We start from the raw sequence: 20180 nt of genomic DNA on the forward strand, positions 1-20180 counted from the left end.
CTTTAGGATAGATTGGGGACTTCCCTGATGGTTCAGTGGTTAAGAATCCGCCTGCCAATGCAGGGGACATGGGTTCGATCCCTGGTCCAGGAAGATCCTACGTACCATAGGGCAGCTAAGCCTGTGCACCAGAACTACCGAGCCTGCACTCTAGAGCCAGTGCACCGCAGCAGGAGAAGCCAGCATAGTGAGAAGCCTGGGCACCACAATGGAGAGTAACTTTAGCTGATGCTCACTGCAACTAGAGAAAGCCCATGCACAGCAATAAAGACCCAGAGCAGCCAAAAATAAATATGCAAACTTTTTTTTTAAAGATAAACTATGTGTCCAATTACCTCGGAAAATATGAAAGGATACTATGCCAGCCAGTAGCCAGTCTGCTCTGAGACCCATTCCTGCCCTTGCCCTGCTCCACTGTATGTAGCACTCAGAACTGCATTTCCATGACGCTCCTGTCTGTTGCAGGCCTATGAGAAGGTGAGAGAAAGGATGAGCTAGGATGGTTTCCCCTGCTCTGCTTTCTCTGCTGTCATCAGCAGGGGCTGTACCTCCCTGCACCATAGGCAGCTTCTGCTATGGCCTCCCAAGAAGCCCTCCCTCCTTGCAGTCACACTCCTGTATGATTCCTCATCCTTGAGTGTGAGCTGGACATTTCTAAGGGGCAGAGCACGGCAAGAATGACAAGATGTCACTTCCAAGACTAGGTGAGGATAAAAAGACTGATTTCTGTCTTGTTCACCGCCGTTTGCTCTCATGTTGTAAGTTGCTCTGTGTGGCAAGAAGCAGACAGAGACCTACTGGCAACAGCCTGGGAGGAGCTGTGTCCTGCCAGCAATTGCTTACACTGGGTATTCAGGTGATGGCAGCCCTGGCCAATCCCTAGATAACAGACTTGATGGAGCCACAGCCTGGAGACTCTGCTAGGACCCTGCCTGGATTCCTCACCCTTGGAAACTGTGAGATAACACATGATTTTTAAGCCACAGTGAGTTTGGGGTGATTTGTTTTGCAGCCACAGGTAACTAATACATGTGTCTCCAGTTCCCAATAGCAGCTTCTTCCTTTGCTATTAGCAGACTTGATAAGGCCTGGGCTCTGGATTCTTTAACCCTTGTCACTCCTTCCCTGGGGACAGAAGTGGTGTCTGCTCTTGTTAATTACTATGCTGCCTCCCTCTGCTCTGTTTAGGTTTTCAGATCACTGCTGGGAGGGATTGCGGGCAGGAGGAGAAGGGGACGACAGAGGATGAGATGGCTGGATGGCATCACTGACTCGATGGACGTGAGTCTAAGTGAACTCCGGGAGTTGGTGATGGACAGGGAGGCCTGGCGTGCTGCGATTCATGGGGTTGCAAAGAGTCGGACACGACTGAGCAACTGAACTGAACTGAACTGAATCTCCGGTATAGTGTCCCACCCTGGATAGTCTTTGTCTTTCTAGGTGAATCCTGACTAAAAAGGGTACAGCTCCCATGTGTGGAGAAATGCCTCCCTTTTGCATCCATGAGGCTACTTTTTTTTTTTTTTTTAATGTATGCATTTATTTATTTTGGGGCTGTGATGGCTCTTGGTTGCTGTGCAGGGTTTTCTCCAGTTGTAGAGGGCGGAGGCTGCTCTTCCTTGCAGTGTGAAGGCTTTTCACAGCAGTGGCTTCTCTTGCTGTAGAGCATGAGCTTGGGGCCATGTGGGCTCAGTAGCTGTGGTGCATGGGCTTAGTTGCTCCATGGCATGTGGGATCTTCCTGGACCAAGGATTGAACCCGTGTCTCCTCCACTGGCAGGAGGATTCTTTACCACTGAACTACGAGGGAAGCCAATCCATGAGGCCTTTTCTCTTTCCATTAAAATCAGAGGCTTGAAGGGGCTGGGCTAGGCTTTGTATCCCTGTAGGACTGAGTCCCATGGTGTTCAGCACCAAAAGCAGGTAGGTAGTGGCAGAAAAACTAGGTACTCTTTCATACCTACTTTCCTGTTTATAATTTCATGATCTTTCTGTTAAAGGGAGCACCCAAATTTATTTAAGCTTTCATCTGCCAATCTGGGTCTGCCCCACTGCTTCAAATACATTGGATACCAAAACTGTTGAAGGCCTAAAGAAACTATTTAATCCAATTAAAACAGCACTTTAATCAAGAAAAAAACCTAGAATAATTGTTTTACTGTCACTTCCCAAAATCTTTCAGTCTTTTTTCATTTTCCTCTTTTCACCACGGCTTTCAGTGTCTATTTTCATGTGAGTTGGTCTTAAAAAGAAGCACATCACAACATAAAAATCAATAGGATTAACCTTTGTTGTAAGGGATAAACTCATATACTTAGTCATTTTCTTTGGATGACCAAAATTATAGGCTTTTGCTCAGAGAAGCAGATTGATAAACCTTCTTATTTGTCATTTAGCAAGTCTGATTTGCAGCTAAAGTCTCTTTCCTTTAGGGATAGGTGGGTAACTAATAAAATAAGAAAGAGTGAGAGTCAACCCCGCTCCCTGGAAAAAATAGGAGTCACTGTAGGAGAAATTTCCCTGTGACAATTACTTTCTTAGTGACAGACTAGGCCAGGAGATACTGTAAGTATTGAGTCCAGTACTTTGACAGAGAAGATTTTTGCAGGCACAGGCCAGCAGCAGATTGACACAGATCAATACTTATGAAAATAATAATGAAAACATACCACATTAAAATTTATTAAGAAAAAACAGTATTTTAAATTACCAAAAAAGAAAATGACTATAAAGTTTCTTGTCAGTCTTGAAATTGTTTCCTGGAGCAACCAGGAAACCTTTGTAGTTTTCATTTAGACTTTCAGATTCTGTAATCTATGACTCCTTTGCTCAGAAATAGCTTCCTCTCCACCCAATCATTAAAATGAAATAAAAATGATTGCATAATCTATCTGCAACTGTTTTAATTTGTAGAAAATAAAGTCTCAAGAAGGCAAACTCAACTGTTTTGAATCTTTGGTTTTTAGAAATGTCCTGCCTTCAATATGCTTTAGCAGAATAAATGCAGAAGCACAAACTAATTGTATTTAGAAAGTGGCATTATGTTGAAGAATCAGGAATATTCCCCTTCTGTAATTGAGCAGAAACCACTCAGAGCAGAGTAGCTTCTGCTAAACTGGAAGGATTGCTTAAATCCTATCCCTTCCTTATAGACTCTTACAAGGTAAGAGCCAGGAGGAATCTTAGAGATTATTAATTCCCCCTGCATTGTTGGCAGCCTCCTGGCTCAGTGCTCAAACCTCCTGGCTCCCAGTTCAATGAGAGAAGTAATTTCATTGCCTGCAAATGTGGTTATAGGCAAGGTTGACTCAGTGGCTGTTATTTTCCCTTGGAGGCAAATTGGAGACTCCAGGTAGGAGAGCCTCCGTTTTCAATGTTTGGGTAGTAGGACCTGTCTTACTTGAATGATAGAAGCTCTGCCATGAAGAACAATAATCGTGGGAGTGAAAATGGTCACAGATGAATCATTGGATTGCAACAAAGATGAAAAATATTGTCATATTCTCTACGATGTCCAAACAATTCCTAAGCTGGAAGCCAGATTGCAGTCTCTTTCTTTGATGTGCTTTATTGTCTTTTTAATGAGCCATATCTATTTTGCTACTTATAATGGGATAAACTCTAAGAGCAACTACAAAAAGAAAAAGACATCATATCCTAGGTCTTATTTCCTTTAGAAAGAACCAAAAAAGCTTAGTTATCCAAGTTGTATGTTCTTAAGGATGGTGGAAAATCAGGTTGCTATTGTTGTTGAGTTGCTAAGTTGTGTCTAATTCTTTGTGATCCTATGGATGTAGCCCACCAGGCTTCTCTGTCCTCCACTATCTCTCAGAATTTGCTCAAAAGCATATCCATTGAATTGGTGATGCTATCTAACCATCTCGTCCTCTGCCGCCCCCTTCTCCTTTTGCCTGAGATCTTTCCTAGCATCAGGGTCTTTTCCAGTGAGTTGGCTCTTTGCATCAGATGGCTAAAGTATTAAAGAGTCAGCTTCAGAATCAGTCCCTCTAATGAATATTCAGGGCTGATTTTCTTTAGAGGTGACTGGTTTGATCCCCTTGCAGTCCAGGGGACTCTCAATCGTCTTCTCCAGTGCCACAATTTGAAAGCATCAGTTCTTTGGCACTCATGCTTCCTTATGGTTCAACTCTCACGTCTGTACATGACTACTGGGAAAACCCATAGCTTTGACTATATGGACCCTTATTGGCAAAGTGGTGTCTCTGCTTTTTAACACGTCTAGGTTTGTCGTAGCTTTCCTTCTAAGGAGCAAGCAAACGTGGAAAAGCAGGTTAAATTTCTATAAATACAAAACAGTACAATCTGCAAACAGCAGTAGAAATAAAATATAGATTCTCTTAAACTAAAATAGGGCTTCCCTATAAAGTTCAATAACTCTGTTAGTAGAAACCCTGACTGAAAATTTTAAGAACAAGAGGTTATGCTAAGGTTTCTAGGTTTATTTTTGTTTGTTTGTTTAAAAAAGTACTCATTCAGATTGAAATCACTGAATGGATTTATGGTATTTAAATTTAAGGAGGGTTGAAAATTATAGCCATGCCATATAGATGGGGTTATACAGGACTCAGAGAATTAAGACTAAAAACATTTTCTCATCTCTGTCAATTAAATTTGATTTTTCTTGCTTCCTTTCCAGCCAGAGTGCAAAAATGGATGAAATGATAAAAAAGAAAAGAAAAATATATAACCTTAGTGAAACAACAATTTCAGATAGAAAACCAACTTAAAATCTTTAGGTAGTAAATGTCAATTCAGGTTCAGGAGATGTCATCTTAAAGAGTATAAGATTTCTTTTTACATTATCTCAAAACTGGAAAATATTTCCCTGGATTTGGTTTAAGAATAACCTTGATATATTATAACCTTGAGTGGAAGCTGGTGGTAAAGTTAAAATACAGGAAACTATTGCCTTGATCAGAGTTAAGGAGTAAATAGGCGGTGAATCAGTGAAAACTGGAGAAAAGTGACAGCTAAAAAGAACTGGGAAAGGCATCTTAATCCAAAACAGGCTTCTTCCCCACCTGGTTAAGTATCTGGTATTTTAGGGAGCTGACTTTCACATGTGTCTCTTCCTGACTGCTGGAGTAGATTCAAATTCCAGAAAGTATCCTATTTAAAATAAATATTAATATACTTATTTTCTCTTCCACTAGTGACTGAGCTCTAGCTAATTTCTCTTTGGAACCATAGTACCTGGCACCATGCTTGGCATAGAATAACACACCAAGACTGCTTGATGGATGGATGAGTGGGTGGATAAATGGGGAAAATGAGTGAATAGACATTTATTCAAGGGACCTTGTCATATGCCCTATCCTCTTGGGGTTTTACAGACCCAAACTAGATACGAGCCAATTTCACCTGTGAAATGGACCTGTGGCATGGCACCTCTCCCCCAGGAAGGTCCTCAAGGTATAACAAGAGTTCAACACATACTGACTTGATCAGTGACAATGCTAAGGAGCGATTCTCTCATCTCCAAAAAAACAAATAAGAAACCAGAGCACTGATATTTCTTTACAGGGAAGAGGGGAAACAGACAGTTTGTAATGACTGATCTCAGTGACTTAACTATATGTTTACAATCGCTACAGATGCCCTTTCCTTGCTGGTGTCTCCCCCTGTACACAGTGACATCCCCTCTACCGGATCCGCTCTTTGTAACCATGAATTGGGACTAAAGTGCCAGCAAATTTGATTTTATTGTTCTGCATGAACACCAGTCAATTTTCCAAGTGGGGCTACTAAAGATGATAATTGTATGTTGTCTAATCTTGTCTGGATGTGTCCCCTCTAGTGGTTTCCCGCTGGTAAACCACTGAAAACATCAAAGGATCAGAACAAGAGCAAATGAAATGTAATGCCGTCTGTTCTTTGAGCCAATGTGAGCCTCCTGTTTGAAAAGATCACTAATGTGTATACAGACGTATGGAGAGGCATACATAGAGGTATAATTTTTTCCCTCTAGGGCAGGATTTACTCAGGGAGTATACTGAGTAATAGCCAATAGAAGGTATGGTAATAAATGATCAGATTGCACTTTTGGGGCACTTGACTGACTATCTGGATTGTTAGATGTTGTATTTTACCTGTCCTGGTGCTGAAAGGTTTGAGGAATTCCTTCCTTTCCAGGGGAACCCAGGCTACCAGAGCTGGTCATTAGTGGATAATTACCAGAAATCAGAAACCATCTTGAACAACACGTTAATGTAAAAAGTCTCATCTGAGACTTGTTTTTGTGCTTTATCTCATATAACTTGTCTTTTGGGAGGAAACAATCATAGTTTATTATTGATGACTTGTGCTGTTGCATGGAGAAGAGATGAGGAAAATGAACCTAATATGTGACCCTATGGAGAAGGCGATGACACCCCACTCCAGTACTCTTGCCTGGAAAATCCCATGGATGGAGGAGCCTGGTAGGCTGCAGTCCATGGGGTCGCTAAGAGTCGGACACGGCTGAGCGACTTCACTTTCACTTTTCACTTTCATGCATTGGAGAAGGAAATGGCAACCCACTCCAGTGTTCTTGCCTGGAGAATCCCAGGGACGGGGGAGCCTGGTGGGCTGTCGTCTCTGGGGTCGCACAGAGTCGGACATGACTGAAGCGACTTAGCAGCAGCATGTGACCCTAAAGCAATTGCTTTCTGTTATGAGAATGGAGTTAGAGAGCACATTTTATCATAATTACTCGCCCACATACACCTTCAACGCTCGCTCTTCACATCCTGCTCCTCTCATTGCCTATGGGAAACAGTCAAGTAGATAATGGAGAGAAATGACCATGTTTAAAACATAGCAAGATCATGCAAAAAGTGGGGTTCTGGCCCTAAGTATTCAAAAGACAGAAAGCTCACTTACAGACATACCTTATTTTACCACGGTTCACTTTACTGTGCTTCTCAGATGCTGTGTTTTTCACAAACTGAAGGTTGGCGGCAGCTCTGTGTCCTGCACGCCTGTCAGCACTATTTTCCCAGCAGCACTTGCTCACTTCGTGGTTTGGTAATTATTGCACCATTCCAAACTTGTTCATTATTATTCTCCTTGTTAGAGTGACCTGTGATCAGGGATCTCTGATGCTGTTCAGAAGATGGTTAGTGTTTTTAGCAACAAAGTATTTTTTCCTTAAGGTGCGGACCTTGTTGTTTTAGACATAATGCTATTGCACACTTAATAGACTCTGTAGAGGGTAAATGTAACTTTTACATAAAATAACTGGGAAATCAAAAAAGTCATGTGCCTTGCTTTATTGCCCTATTTGCTTTATTACCATGGTTGGGAATGAAACCTACAGTGTCTCCAAGGCGTGACTGTACATTTTCAAGGTTTTACACCCTCAGAGGGGCAAAAACATATGAGTCCTGCCTCCCTCTGTATTATATTCTCAAAGCAATACCACACGCTCATAGCATTCTCCAAAGCTCCCTGAACAGAGGCCAAGTTATAAGACTGATTTATCTCCATCACTTGTCAAATGCAGTTAGAGACACAAGACATAGATTGTACCTGTTACAATAATAACCAAGAGTTTGAGATAATATCTACAAAATCCAGTGACACACACACTCAGTTTGGACATGACTGAAGATTCCCTAGATTGGGTTCAGGTATGAAAAGGGCCATGTTCACAGCGATCATTTGTCTTCCTTGGGTTTTCACTCCCATCTGCTAATACAGAATACCACCTCTGCTAAATTACCGGCTGACTCACATGTTTCTGAGCATCTTTGAGGTTGAGTCTTAAGTACATATGACTGATTCTATCTTGTATCTTCCACCAAGTGTACTGTGGCTTCCCTTACTGGGTAAAGCCACACAGCCAGACACCGCCACCTGAATGAGTCCTTTTCATCCTCTTCCTCCCGGCCCAGCCCTTGGTACCCTGTTGCTGCTTCTGTTACCTCCTGCAGGGCACTGCTTCAGATGTGCCACTGCTGTTTGCCATTTTTTTGTTTTGTTTTGCTTTGGGGTTTTTTGCTTGTTTGTTTTTGGTCGTGTTGGGTCTTTGTTGCAGCGTGGAGGCTTCTCTTGCTGTGCTGCAGGGACTTCTCTTTGTAGTACTCAGGCTCAGCAGTTGTGGCACATGAGCTGAGTTGCTCTGCAGCAAGTGGGATCTTAGTTCCCTGACCAGGGATTGAACCTGAGTCCCTTGCATTGGGAGGCAGTCTCTTAACCACTGGACCACCAAGGAAGTCCCACCAGTGCTGTTTGGAGACCAGGGATGAATCTAGGGACAATCTTAGTGTGTTGGGTCACACTGTAATAGAAGAAAACAAGTGCAGCTTGCTTGTGCCACATTGGATTTCAAATGATAATTTTAAAGTGTAATGCTATTTCTCCCTAGAATACACTATGGAAATATGGAGGTGGGTTCCAAGATAAATTGATACGGGTGATAGCCATCATTTTATCCTAAAATACACTCTTCCCTTGGACTCTGAGGTTCTATAAGTGGCTAAATGTGTCATTTTCCCTTGGATGAACTAGTTCCCAGCAGGCACATTCAAACCTCTGGAGAGTCAATACATCCCCCTTGGGGCTATCTTCTCATTCAACAGATGCACCACTAGAGACCTGTCTGGGGCTCCGGCTGGGATCTTTGGTAACAGCTCTTAGGAATTCAGATGTAGATCAGGCCGTGACAGAGCATTCCAGGGAGGAGACGATCAAGGCCCTAGACACTCATTGCATGCACAGAGTTTCCATTCTAGGGGGGAAGAGAAAGGCCACGAACACAAGGATGCAGGGGGAGGTTTGTGATGGGCCAGCTTGGGAGGCCACAGGAGACACAGTGTGACCTGACCTTACCTAATGCAGGATCAAGGAGGGTCCTCCTGAGGGAGTGCTTTCTGAGACCTGAAGGATAGACAGCTGTTAACTAGACCAAGGCAGCACGAAAAGCCTGCTGGGGGCTCTGAGGTCAAGTGTGAGGAGCAGAATGAACTGAGAGGTGCTTGGTAGAGAACAAGGTGAGAGGGGGCCAGATCAAGGAAGTAAGGTTTTATTTTAGTTTAATTTTGAAAATTATTGAAATACAGTTGATTTGCAATGTTGTGTTAGTTTCAGGTATATAGCAAAGTGATTCAGATATATTTATATTATACTTGTAAATATCCATATATATACACACATATTATGCGTGCATGCTCAGTCACTCAGTCACATCTGACTCTTTGTGGCCCTATGAACTGCAGCCACCAGTGGAGTCTGTCCATGGAATTTTCCAGGTACAAATACTGGAATGTGTTGCCATTTCCTTCTCTAGGATATGTACATATATATATTTTTTTTTTTTTAATATTTATTTCTTTTTTTATTGAGAGGAGTTAAAGTTGTGTCTTGGGGGCAGTAGGAAGCCTCTAAATCTTTTTTTTTTAGGTTTTATTTTATATTGGAGTATAGTTGATTAGCAATGTTGTGTTAGTTTCAGGTGTACAGCAAATTTTTCCAAGTTCTTTCTCCATGTAGGTTATTACGGAATATTGAGCAGAGTTTCCTGTGCTATGCAGTAGGTCCTTGTTGGTTATCTGTTCTATATATCACAGTGTGTATAAGCAGGAAGGGGAGTGATGTGACTCGTGTGGATGAAAAACTGCAGCGGGGCAGATGGACTGGAGAAGAGGGACACAGGAGACAGGAAGACAGACTGCATAAGAGACTGTTGCTAGGGCCTTGGCAAGATATGATGGTGCAGAGGACAGGAGGGGCACATAGATGAGGGAGAGACTCAGGGGTAGAGTCGAAGGCCAAGTCATTGGCTGGATGAATGCATGAGACCGAAGAAGGAGTTCAGGGGAAGTCCCAGGTTTCTGACATGACAAATATGTGGGTGGAAGTGGCATTACTGAAACAGCGTCACAGGAAATAAGTGGTTGGTCATATGATGGTCATATTGGGAGTGTATTCTGTTTGAGGCCTATTTGATTTGGGGCCACCTTTGAGGCATGCAGACAGATGTTGACTTAGAGCTGAGGTTCATAAACCGCAGGAGGAGGGTAACTATAAACACTGTAAGGATGGGATTTCCTAGGCAGAGGGGAAGGGTAGGAAGTAACCCCATGGAGCATCAAACAGGAAGAGAATAGGAGCTTCAGAGGGTGTGAGGAGTGGGCAGAGGGAAGAGGGGTTTCAGGAGCAGGCGGCAAAGGTAAGCGTGTGAGAAAACATTGCCATGAGGGCCAGAAGCTCATGTTGGAGCCAGACTGTGGAAGATCTAAGTGTTAGTGAGGTGAGGGGTGGTGGCTCAGATGGTAAAGAATCCTCCTGTAATGCGGGAGACCCGGGTTCGATCCCTGGGTCCGGAAGATCCCCTGGAGAAGGGATTAGCAACCTAATCCAGTGTTCTTCATGGCTTAGCTGGTAAAGAATCTGCCTGCCATGCAGGAGACCTGGGTTCGATCCCTGGGTTGGCAAGATCCCCTGGAGAAGGGAAAGGCTACCCACTCCAGTATTCTGGCCTGGAGAATTCCATGGATTGTATAGTCCATGGGGTCACAAAGAGTCGGACACAACTGAGCGGCTTTCACTTTCACTTTCCAGTATGCTTGCTTGGAGAATCCCATGCACAGAGGACCCTGACAGGCTAGAGTCCATGAGGTTGCAAAGAAGTCAGCCACAACTGAGTGACTAAGCACGTGTGTGCACGCACACACACACACACACTGTGAGGGGAACTTGGACCTTATCCAGTAGGCACCACGTAGCTCAGGAAGGACTAGGGCCTGGAAATCTACATACTTAAAGTAATGTACATCCGGTGGTTAGAAAGTTGAGGGGTAGGAAACAAAGATCTCATTTAGGAGAGTTGTCTTGTGGAGAAAAGCACCTGGGGGAGGGGGTTACCCAGGGGGAAGGGTGACCAAGGAGCCTGGTGTGAGAGATCTTGGGGGAAACCAGAGTACTTCCACGTTGCAGGGAAGGGCAGAGATAGAGAGTGGTCCAAGGAGACCCTCCTGCGTCTGCTGTTTCACGGACTGTCAGCACTGCTGTCACAGATGTGAGGGCACAGCAGCCAGCCTTGGGGGAGACTGATGGACTTGGCTTTAGGTGTGTTGAGATGTGGGCAATGTTGCAAAATGCTGATGGAGGTTATCTGTAGGTGAATGAAAATGGTGCTGCTACTGGCCCTCTGCTCCATCACATCTCTGCCATTCTAGAAAGAAGTAAAATTTCACACTAGTCTAAGTTCATTCTCCACTTCCGATTTTACAATTTCTGGAAACATTGGATTTAGAAATACTATGGTGTTTTGATTTGGTTTTATTGTCTTTTGGGCCTTACTTTTTGATCTTAAAATATGGTCTTATTCTCTCCACATCAAAGATTGAAGGTTCAGATTTTGTGGCAAGAATTTACACGGTTTATTCTTGGCCACTCTTCTCGTATTTCCCTCCGTTGTCTCCTCACCCATTGTTCCCTTTATGTTCCTGTCTCTCTTCCCTTATTTTTTCTCTGTCTGCTTAGGTCTCTCCCAAGGATGTTCAAGTGCAGCTATTCTTGGCCTAAATGCCACAGAGAACTGAAGGTCAGAATGGAGAAGCACACCTTTTTAATTTCCTGGGAAGCAGAAAGCAGAAACTCTCTGGTCTTGATCAGAAACATTTTGAATTTACCTCTGTTTCTCTGTTAGAACTCCTAACAGTTTCTGAGAAACAACTGTCACCTTATATGATATAAATGTCATTTTATAAACATCTGTCTCTAAAGTTCTGATAGTTTTTCTTTATGGGAGAACAAGTAAGTCTCAAAAGTGAGTCTTATTTACCACTATAACCTCAGTGCTTTATACAGTTCTGGAGCCCAGTCCCTGGTTGTTCAATAAATAAAGGGACAATGAAGACAGGCAGAAGACCTTTTTATTTTCTCACTAAGCTTTCAGCTTTTTCTAATCTTTTCCCCAGGGGGTAAGTCGTTCCACCAACATGACAGAAAGACTTGGACAGCAGTCACCAGGTACCTTGAAATGTCTTGCACATTGAGGCTGCTTAGAGTTTAACAATTAAAAATGTTATAGGAGACTGTTGAAATTAGGAAAGCAAGAGTTTGCCAAACTGCAGGCAGCTTTAAGTGTTTTCTGGGTGGCACTAGTGGTAATAAACCTGCCTGCCAATGCAGGAGATGTAAGAGACGTGGGTTCGATCCCTGGGTTGGGAAGATCCCCTGGAGGAGGGCATGGCAACCCACTCCAGTACTGTTGCCTGGAGAATCCCACTGACAGAGGAGCCTGGCGGGCTATAGTCCACGGCTGAAGCGACTTAGCACGCCGGCAGCTCTAAATTCATAACCAATATGAGAAAGAAATTGTATGTAAAAACTAAATATATTTGCAAATGTGCGTGTGCTTATATACCTTTTCTGTATTCAGTTCTAATTACCTAGCAGCAGAGTGTGCCTGGCGCTTTTTGGTGTGATTATTGGTAGACGCCATCTAGTGGTGGAGAGTAGCAGCTGTTCTTAGAGCCATTCAACTTCTATGTTAATTATCATTACTTTTTTATTTCCTAAAGGTAGAATCCAAAACACTGCTTAAAGTCTAAAGTTAAGTCTCAAGTAGGAATAAAATTTGGAGGATTAGGTATAAACTTTTGGGACTTCTCCGACAGTCCAGTGCTTAAGACTCTGCTTGCCAATGTGAGGGGTGTGAGTTCTCTCCCTGGTGGGGGATCTAAGATCCCAAAACCCACAAAAAATCAAAAACATAAAACAGAAGCAAAATTGTAACAAATTAAACAAAGCTTAAAAGAACTGTGTAATCCATTCACCTGCTCCTTTATTCATTCATCAGATATTCATCAAGCCCTTCCCCTGTGCTAGCTTTGGTATGGACTCGAAGTAAAATCCCAGTGCCGACCTTAAACAGTAAGAGGAAATGGTAAACGGTGGTGATCCACTGTGTTTTTGGCACTCAATAATGCCCCACATCATATGGAATCATCACCATGGCCCTCTGAGGTATGACTATCTCCGTTTTTCAGATGAGGAAAATGGAACTTTGAGATATCACTTGTCTGTAGTTCTGTATCTAAGAAGCTTGCGAATTAGATTTAGAGCCTGCGTTTTCTGACATCAAAGTGGGTGAGCTCCTAAAAATCAACAGTTCAGACTACAAAAGACAGCACAAAGTGGGAGAGGTTTGTGAGTTACATACAGTTTAGGCCTTTTTTTGTTTCTTTTTTCTTGAAGTGAGATGAAGCAAAAAGGCAGAAGACCATTTTAAGGGTGGTAACGTTTGTGCAAGTCATTTAGCTGTGGGTCTGGACTAGAGAAGGTAAGGGTAGAAATATGAAGAGATGTGGCCAAGAGTTTGAATCATCAGAAAAGAAATAATCCATCTGTCTTGGACGATTCTTGGAGATACACTGGATTGGGAACATTACAACAGAGACCAACATATAGGAAGGATATTGGTCCCTAATCTTTGATCACTCCAGCCAGTATTGCTTTTCCAGATATCTATAGCACCTGTCTATACAACATGACATTTTTTAATGTGTTGCCTTTCCATTGTTCTTCAAATTGTTTCCTGTGTAAAAATCCCAGCTCAGCTCTCTCTTGAGGACAGTCTCATTTCTATGTAATGATCTTGTGTTGGAGAAGGAAATGGCAACCCATTCCAATATTCTTGCTGGACAATTCCATGGACAGAGGAGCCTAGCAGGCTGCAGTCCATGGGATTGCAAAGGGTTGGACATGACTGAGCGACTAACACTAATACTACTACAGGGCGGAACACAGTAAGCCTCGAAATACACTTGCAGAAATGAGGGTTCTTTTTTTTTTCCCTAATTATTAGATGGGTTTCTTCTTAGCTCCTGGGGATAATATGTGGCAACAGCACACTGTTTAATGACTCTTACCTTATTCTCCTGGGTTCCACTTGAAGAGGAACATGTGCTGTATTTTTATCAGCACTATTGGCATAGGCATGACCAGGATCAGTAACCCAGCTTTTTGAACTGCAGCTTAACTTTTTTGAAATTGCTGCAGAACTTGGCACTTCTTATTTTGCTTCACAAGGCCATATCCTACCAAGTTTCTGTTTCCATTTGGAAAGAAAGGAGAAGCATGCCCAGTGCGCGTCCACATGGGAGGGCTTCTCCTCTAAGAAAACAGGACTTGACGCGGATGAGGCACCCAATAAGTGTTTGTTACCGAAGTGAGTCAGCCTGTGCTAGACTTCAGGGCGCAGCTGTCTTCACAGCGTGCCTCGCATAGCTGTTTCCGGTGGGCTTGTCCTCCGTGCTCCCTCTTGCTGGGAGTGCACCCTTCTCCCCTCCTGGCTCAGCCAGTCTGACGGCGCGTGGCCCAAGCTTTGTTACCTGCAGACAGTTGGCTCTCTTACCCTGCCTCTAGGTGCCTCTCATCGGTGGTCCTGGAGCAACCTCTCATGAACTTCACATGCTCCAGTGTACAGCCCTTTGGAGCCTTCCAGTCTAACATAATGGGCTGAATGTAGCATGGAATTAATATATATTTGTTGCAAATTACGAATATTCATTTGACTTAAAAGAAATACTTAAAAAAGAGAGTTGACTTTAAAAGAAATACTTTTAAAAACAGAGTTAAAAATACTTTTAAAAAGGTAGGGAAGGGAAAAAGAAATGAGGGTGGGACCCGAAAGCTTTACTTAACTTAGACTTAGGTATTCAGGTTTATTACAGAACATGCATATCATCTGTAAGTAGAATCTTTCTGGAGTGTGTCAAGGAAGTCAAACTCCCGTTCTGCTCAGTTCAAAGGTAAATAGATCCAAGTACCAGCCAGGGTCAGCCAACAAACTCACAATCTTGGAATGGGGTAGACAGCTGGTATGTCTTTGAACTCTGGGCTTCTTTACACCTTTTAGAGGAAGATAGGTAAGATTGATGTTGGAATTATTTCAGAGGGAGTTGATGTGCTAATTCAGAATTGTAAAGAGCACTACTCCCTTGAGTTTGTTGCTGTAGGTACTCTTAGGATATTATGAATTCATAGGAGAAAAAAGACTTGAAAGACAGAAGTGAGGCTTAGAGAACAGGGAATCTTGACCTGAGGGAAGGTGGAGGTGAAGAGATGAAATTCAGGATTGTTCACTCTGGCTTTTATGCAAATACATTTTCATACTTCAGAGTTTATATTTTTCTTTAAAACTTCAGGGAAGTTTATAGCTTTAATAGAAAAAAGAGTTTTTTTCAGTAAGATATTCTAAGGCCAAAATGATGAGCTGATGTATTAATGCATGCATGCATGCAGGCTAAGTCGCTTCAGTCCTGTCTGACTCTTTGCGACCCTATGGACCATAGCCTGCCAGGCTCCTCTGTCCATGGCATGAATACTAGAGAGGGTTACCATGACCTCCTCCAGGGGATCTTCCCAACCCAGGGATCAAACCCGCATCTCCTTGCAGCTCCTGTATTGCAGGCAGGTTCTTTACTGCTGAGCAAGTGGGGAAGCCCCGATATATTGAAAGATGCTATAGTTCCACAGGCTTTAGCCTAAGTTTCCTTTCCCTGAAAAAGCAAGAAACAGATGGGCTGCAGGAAAGAAGACCAGGGAGGGGAGACACACACATTACATCCAGTAGGATTTCCAGAATATGTTCTTTGGTGAAGAAGATCCCAAATCATCCCTAGGCTTGGTCTCTTGAAGATCTCAAGGTCTGCCAGAAGGCGAACACCTTGTAGGTCTGGCCTTGGGTGGGATCACCACCATCCAGAATTGGCCAGGCCCGGCCAAGGGACTTTGTCATATTTGCTACGGCCTAGAATGTTCTGGAAGGCTGCATGTGACCTTGGTTCTGGGAATGCAAGAAACTCTGAAGGACTTTCATAAATGCTCACAACAGTTTACTGTCAACCATAAGCATTTTAAAAAATGCTGCCAAATTTGATAGTGGCCCAAGGGCTTGTGAAAGTGAAGTGAAAGTCGCTCAGTTGTGTCTGACTCTCTGCAACCCCATGGACTGTATAGTCCATGGAATTCTCCAGGCCAGAATACTGGAGTGGGTAGCCTTTCCTTTCTCCAGGGGATCGTCCCAACCCAGGGATCGAATCCAGGTCTCCTGTATTGCTGGCAGATTCTTTACCAGCTGAGCCACAAGGGAAGCCCAAGAATACTAGAGTGGGTAGCCTATCCCTTCTCCAGCAGATCTTTCTGACCTAGGAATTGAACCAGGGTCTCCTGCATTGCAGGCAGATTCTTTACCAACTGAGCTATGAGGGAAGCCCACTTAGGCTTTTTCAATTTGAGTTTGCAAGACTAATGACCAAATCACTTTGCTGTATACCTGAAACTAACACAACATTGTTAATCAACTATACTCCAATATATAAAAAAACGTTAAAAACCAAACTAGCCTATGGCTAAGGTTTATATATATATATGAAATTAACCACTGATGTCCTCTCGTAAGATTTTGGACACTCCTGGATTTCATATCTTTAATAGTTTAGTTATGCTTGATGCACTAATAAATTTTGTCTGTAGGCACTTTTCTTTAAACTTTCTGTAGACATCTTTTAAACTAATGTATGTCAGAGCAGTCACCTCATCACTGGTTATATTTATAGCTTTTTCATAAGCATTGTTTATTTTCTATCAAAATATGTTTTGGTTGTTGATCAAAACTACAATAAAGGCTTCCTTATTAGATCATTATGGACATTCAGGAGTAAGTCAAGGCTTCTTCCTCATCTATCAGACAGTGGACAGTGCAGCCTCAGCACCAAGAGCCACCTTGGTGACAATCCATCGACTCACGCAGTCACTGCCTTAGGAGTCCAAAGGCTGAGGGGGGCATGGCTTTTTTCCTCAAGGCCCTTAGAACAGTGGGAAAAATGACAACGCGAGCAGTTCTGTGAAGAGTGAGAAGAACTATGGTGTGAAGGGGGGGGTCTGTTCTCCCTTGGCTCCTGCAGGAAGCGTCCGTCCATGGCTGCTCCTGTGTCCACATCTCTAGTAGAATATCTGCCATGTGTGGGGATGGGCACAGGTGAGATGGAGAGATGATGAAGAGCAGGGCCTAGTCCTCTGAATGTTTATCCCCAGCACCTGTTGGAACATCACAGGGTCTCCACACGTTTGTTAATAAACTGCAAACTTGGTATATACTGCTAATGAGGTGACAGGAGAACACAGAAGTTTGGTCATGTCACAATATTGCTCTCTGGCATGTTTTATTAAACGCATTCCCATATTGTATAGCCCTCTTTTACAGAGATATAAAAGGCTGTACAATGTTTACATGCTGTAGATCACAGAGAAATATAGCATGGGAGGGACCGCCCCTAACTTTTAAGAGGGTTATGTTCTAGGGTGTGTTTGGGATGGGGAAGTACTGAGAACATTATCTCTCCAGGAAGAACCTCCAGAAAAGGAGGAACTGAAAAGAAAACTCTGAATTCAGTCTCAGGAAACACAATCCCAGCGGCTGGACCACAGTGAAGCCGGCTCAGGAAACCCAACGGTGGGACTGGAAGGTACGGTATCGTCTACATAGCAGTCTATTCCTGTTACTGAACCTTTAGGCACAGTCAACTCCAATATAGCTTCAAAAGTCCTCAGAGATCCTTTAATCTTTTAGCAACCAATTCAAGTGTCGAGCAAATTACAGTTTCAAGATAGTTTCAGGTAAAGCTTCCTGGGTGATCAACATGTCCTAACAAAGTAGAAAAGGTAGGTAAAAAAAGTTCATTTTCTCTCCATCGAGATCAGGATCTAAGAGCAGTTCTCCTCTGGGTGGAGGGCGGCCTGGAGGCGGAGTGGGCGGGCCCGGGGGCTGGGCTGGGGCTCCCGGACCGCACGCCTTTCCCAGCCCCCTTCCAGACTCGGAACGCTCTGTTCGCAGCATTCCTGCGCGCTGGCATCGCCCGACCTCTTGCATGTTTCTCAGTGCATCCCCCCACTCCAGCTCCTGGGGGCAGAGGGCCGCCGGGGACGTCCGGGGAGCCCTGGGAGTGGGCACACAGTAGAGTTCGCCCCTCCTGCCGTCTTCCCGTGAACCAGCGATGCGGCAATCCTGGAGCAGGTGCCTGCGTAGGACCCGGCAGCTGTGTCGTCGGCCGGCGACGCTCAGGCTCTCCTGGGAGGTGTGTGTGTGGAGGGGGGTGGGGGGCGGGGACCCGGCGCCGTGGGGGTGGGGCGGGGTGGGGCGCGATTCCGGAGAGTGTAGGCCCGGCAGAGACACTGCCAGGGGGCGGCGCGGAGCTAGATTCGAGGGTGTGTATGCGTGTGTGTTTCTCCCTGACTCTTTGGTCAGGTCTTTATTCAAAATGAGCTGTCCAAAATGAGTTGACCTTCAGGGGATAAACAGACAAGTTTGTGCAGCAGGATTCTTCTCTTCCGTGGTGGGTTTTCTGCGGGGCTTCCCAGTGGCCGGTTTCTTGGTTTCTGCAGCCTCCCCCACCCCCACGCCTCCGCCGACCTCCCCCCCCCTCCCCCGCCAAAGACTTCTTCAGTTTCTTTACAAATACAGCCTCCTTTCCTTTCTTCCCTACTAAAGGCTTCTTGCCTGGAACCCCTCCCCATCTGACCTGGCTTCTAGATCCACTGCTGCCCTATCCTCCTGGAGGTTTGATTCTTAGCCTGCCCAGGCGCATGGCCTTTGCACGTGGGTTTAGTTAGATTCAACATAATTCTCAGGCTTCTCAGTGGATTCTTTTTCAGGACCCTGCGATAACTCTCCTTGCTTGGTGCTCTGGGACTTTTAAGAATTCTCCCAAGGTCTGTGTTGAGCATCTCGTGCATGGGAAGGTTGTAGTTACTCTTGAAAGAGGTGCCATACAGATCATCTCACTTGCTGAAAGCAAATTCGAAACGGTGCCCACCAGGAGCAAGTTTCAAAATGTTCAGTTTGTCTACATTAAGCAGAGTAATTCCTTTTAAGGGGAAGGGAGAATTAGGGAGCCAGCGATGTTACTCAAGGCCTTGATACCATCTTCCCAATGATACGAGATAAGGAGTCCCCTGCCGTGCGCACAGCCCACGCTCATCTGCTCAAAGGCGGAGACCTGCTGATATTATTCCAGGCCTTACGTTTCTGAAGAAGCCAAAGAGCCCCCTTGTTCCTCTCATCGCCTTCAACATCATCTTCAATCAACAAATGAAGTTCAGGACTTCCTCAATACGGTGACCTTTAGCCGTGACCAGCCCGGTAAGGCCGAGGCAGCCAGGGCAAAGCAGATGGCACACCACTGCGGGGCCAACGTGCCAGGTTTGGTTGGCTCAACGTGCGGGCCCCACGACGCGTCAATTTCCCCAGTTAAGAATCACATTTCTCAAATTGTAGGAATTAAAAAAAGATTATGTCTTGCTCAGTAAGAATTTTCGGCAACTGTCGCTGAGAACCCAGTAAGACGCCAATTACGACATCACTGCAACAGATTTCGGGATTTTTAACTTATCGCTGCCAGAGGGGCGAAAACGAATCCCAAGGAGGACGGAGACAGCGTTCCCGCACCGCGGGTGCAGGTAGGCTGCCCCTCGCCTGAGGTCGCGGGCGCCGCGCCGCTCGCAGCCCCCTCCCCTCAGGAGGAGCGCCGAGCCCCTCTGGGCCGCGCCGCGCCAGTGCACCGCGGGGCCTGGGAACCGCGCACCGGCTGCGCGCGGAGTCCCGCGGGGCGGCGGGACGGACGGCGCCCGCTCCCAATCGCGGGGCGGGGCCGAGGGGGGCCGGCGGGCGGTGGCCAATGGGAGGCGGCGGAGCGGACGGGGGGCGGGGCCGCCGGGCGGGCGGGCCGCGGCGTCGGGAGCCGGCGCTGCAGAGTGGGAGCCCGGGAGGAGCCGGCGGAGCCGGAGGAGGACGGAGGAGGAGGAGCAGCGCCGCGCCCCCGCCCCGACCGCTCGCCCGCCCGCTCTCTCAAGCGCAGGCCGATCGCTCCAGCCGCAGCCGGCGGGTCCCGGCCGCCTCCCGCCGGAGCCCGGCGCGGGCAGGGTCCGGGCCGATGGGCAGCCCCGGGCAGCGGCGGGTGGCGAGAAGGCGGCCCCGGTAGGCGCCGCCGCGAGCTCGCGGGCTGCAGCAGGTCGCGGCGGACTGCGTCTCCGAGGTGCGTTCGGGGCGACGAGCGACGGGAGGCGAGGCGGGGTCCGCTCGGGAGTCTCCGGGTCGTGTCCCGGGACCGTCTCGAAGTGAGAGGCTGCCCTTGGGGGCACCTCAGGCGGCCGACCGCGCGGCCGGGGCGC

General features: G+C 45.6%; 1 protein-coding gene across 1 annotated transcript in view; it reads left to right on the top strand.

Moving 5' to 3' along the window:
* The first annotated feature begins 19775 nt into the window (after positions 1 to 19775).
* Positions 19776 to 20180, top strand: part of SIPA1L2 (signal induced proliferation associated 1 like 2) — a 245437-nt gene continuing 245032 nt past the window's right edge. The window contains exon 1 of the mRNA XM_070364870.1: positions 19776 to 20044. The gene's annotated coding sequence lies outside the window, so the exon portion shown is untranslated. The remainder of the gene's footprint in view (positions 20045 to 20180) is intronic.

This window comes from Bos mutus, chromosome 28 (assembly GCF_027580195.1).
Source record: "Bos mutus isolate GX-2022 chromosome 28, NWIPB_WYAK_1.1, whole genome shotgun sequence".
Lineage (NCBI taxonomy): Eukaryota > Metazoa > Chordata > Mammalia > Artiodactyla > Bovidae > Bos > Bos mutus.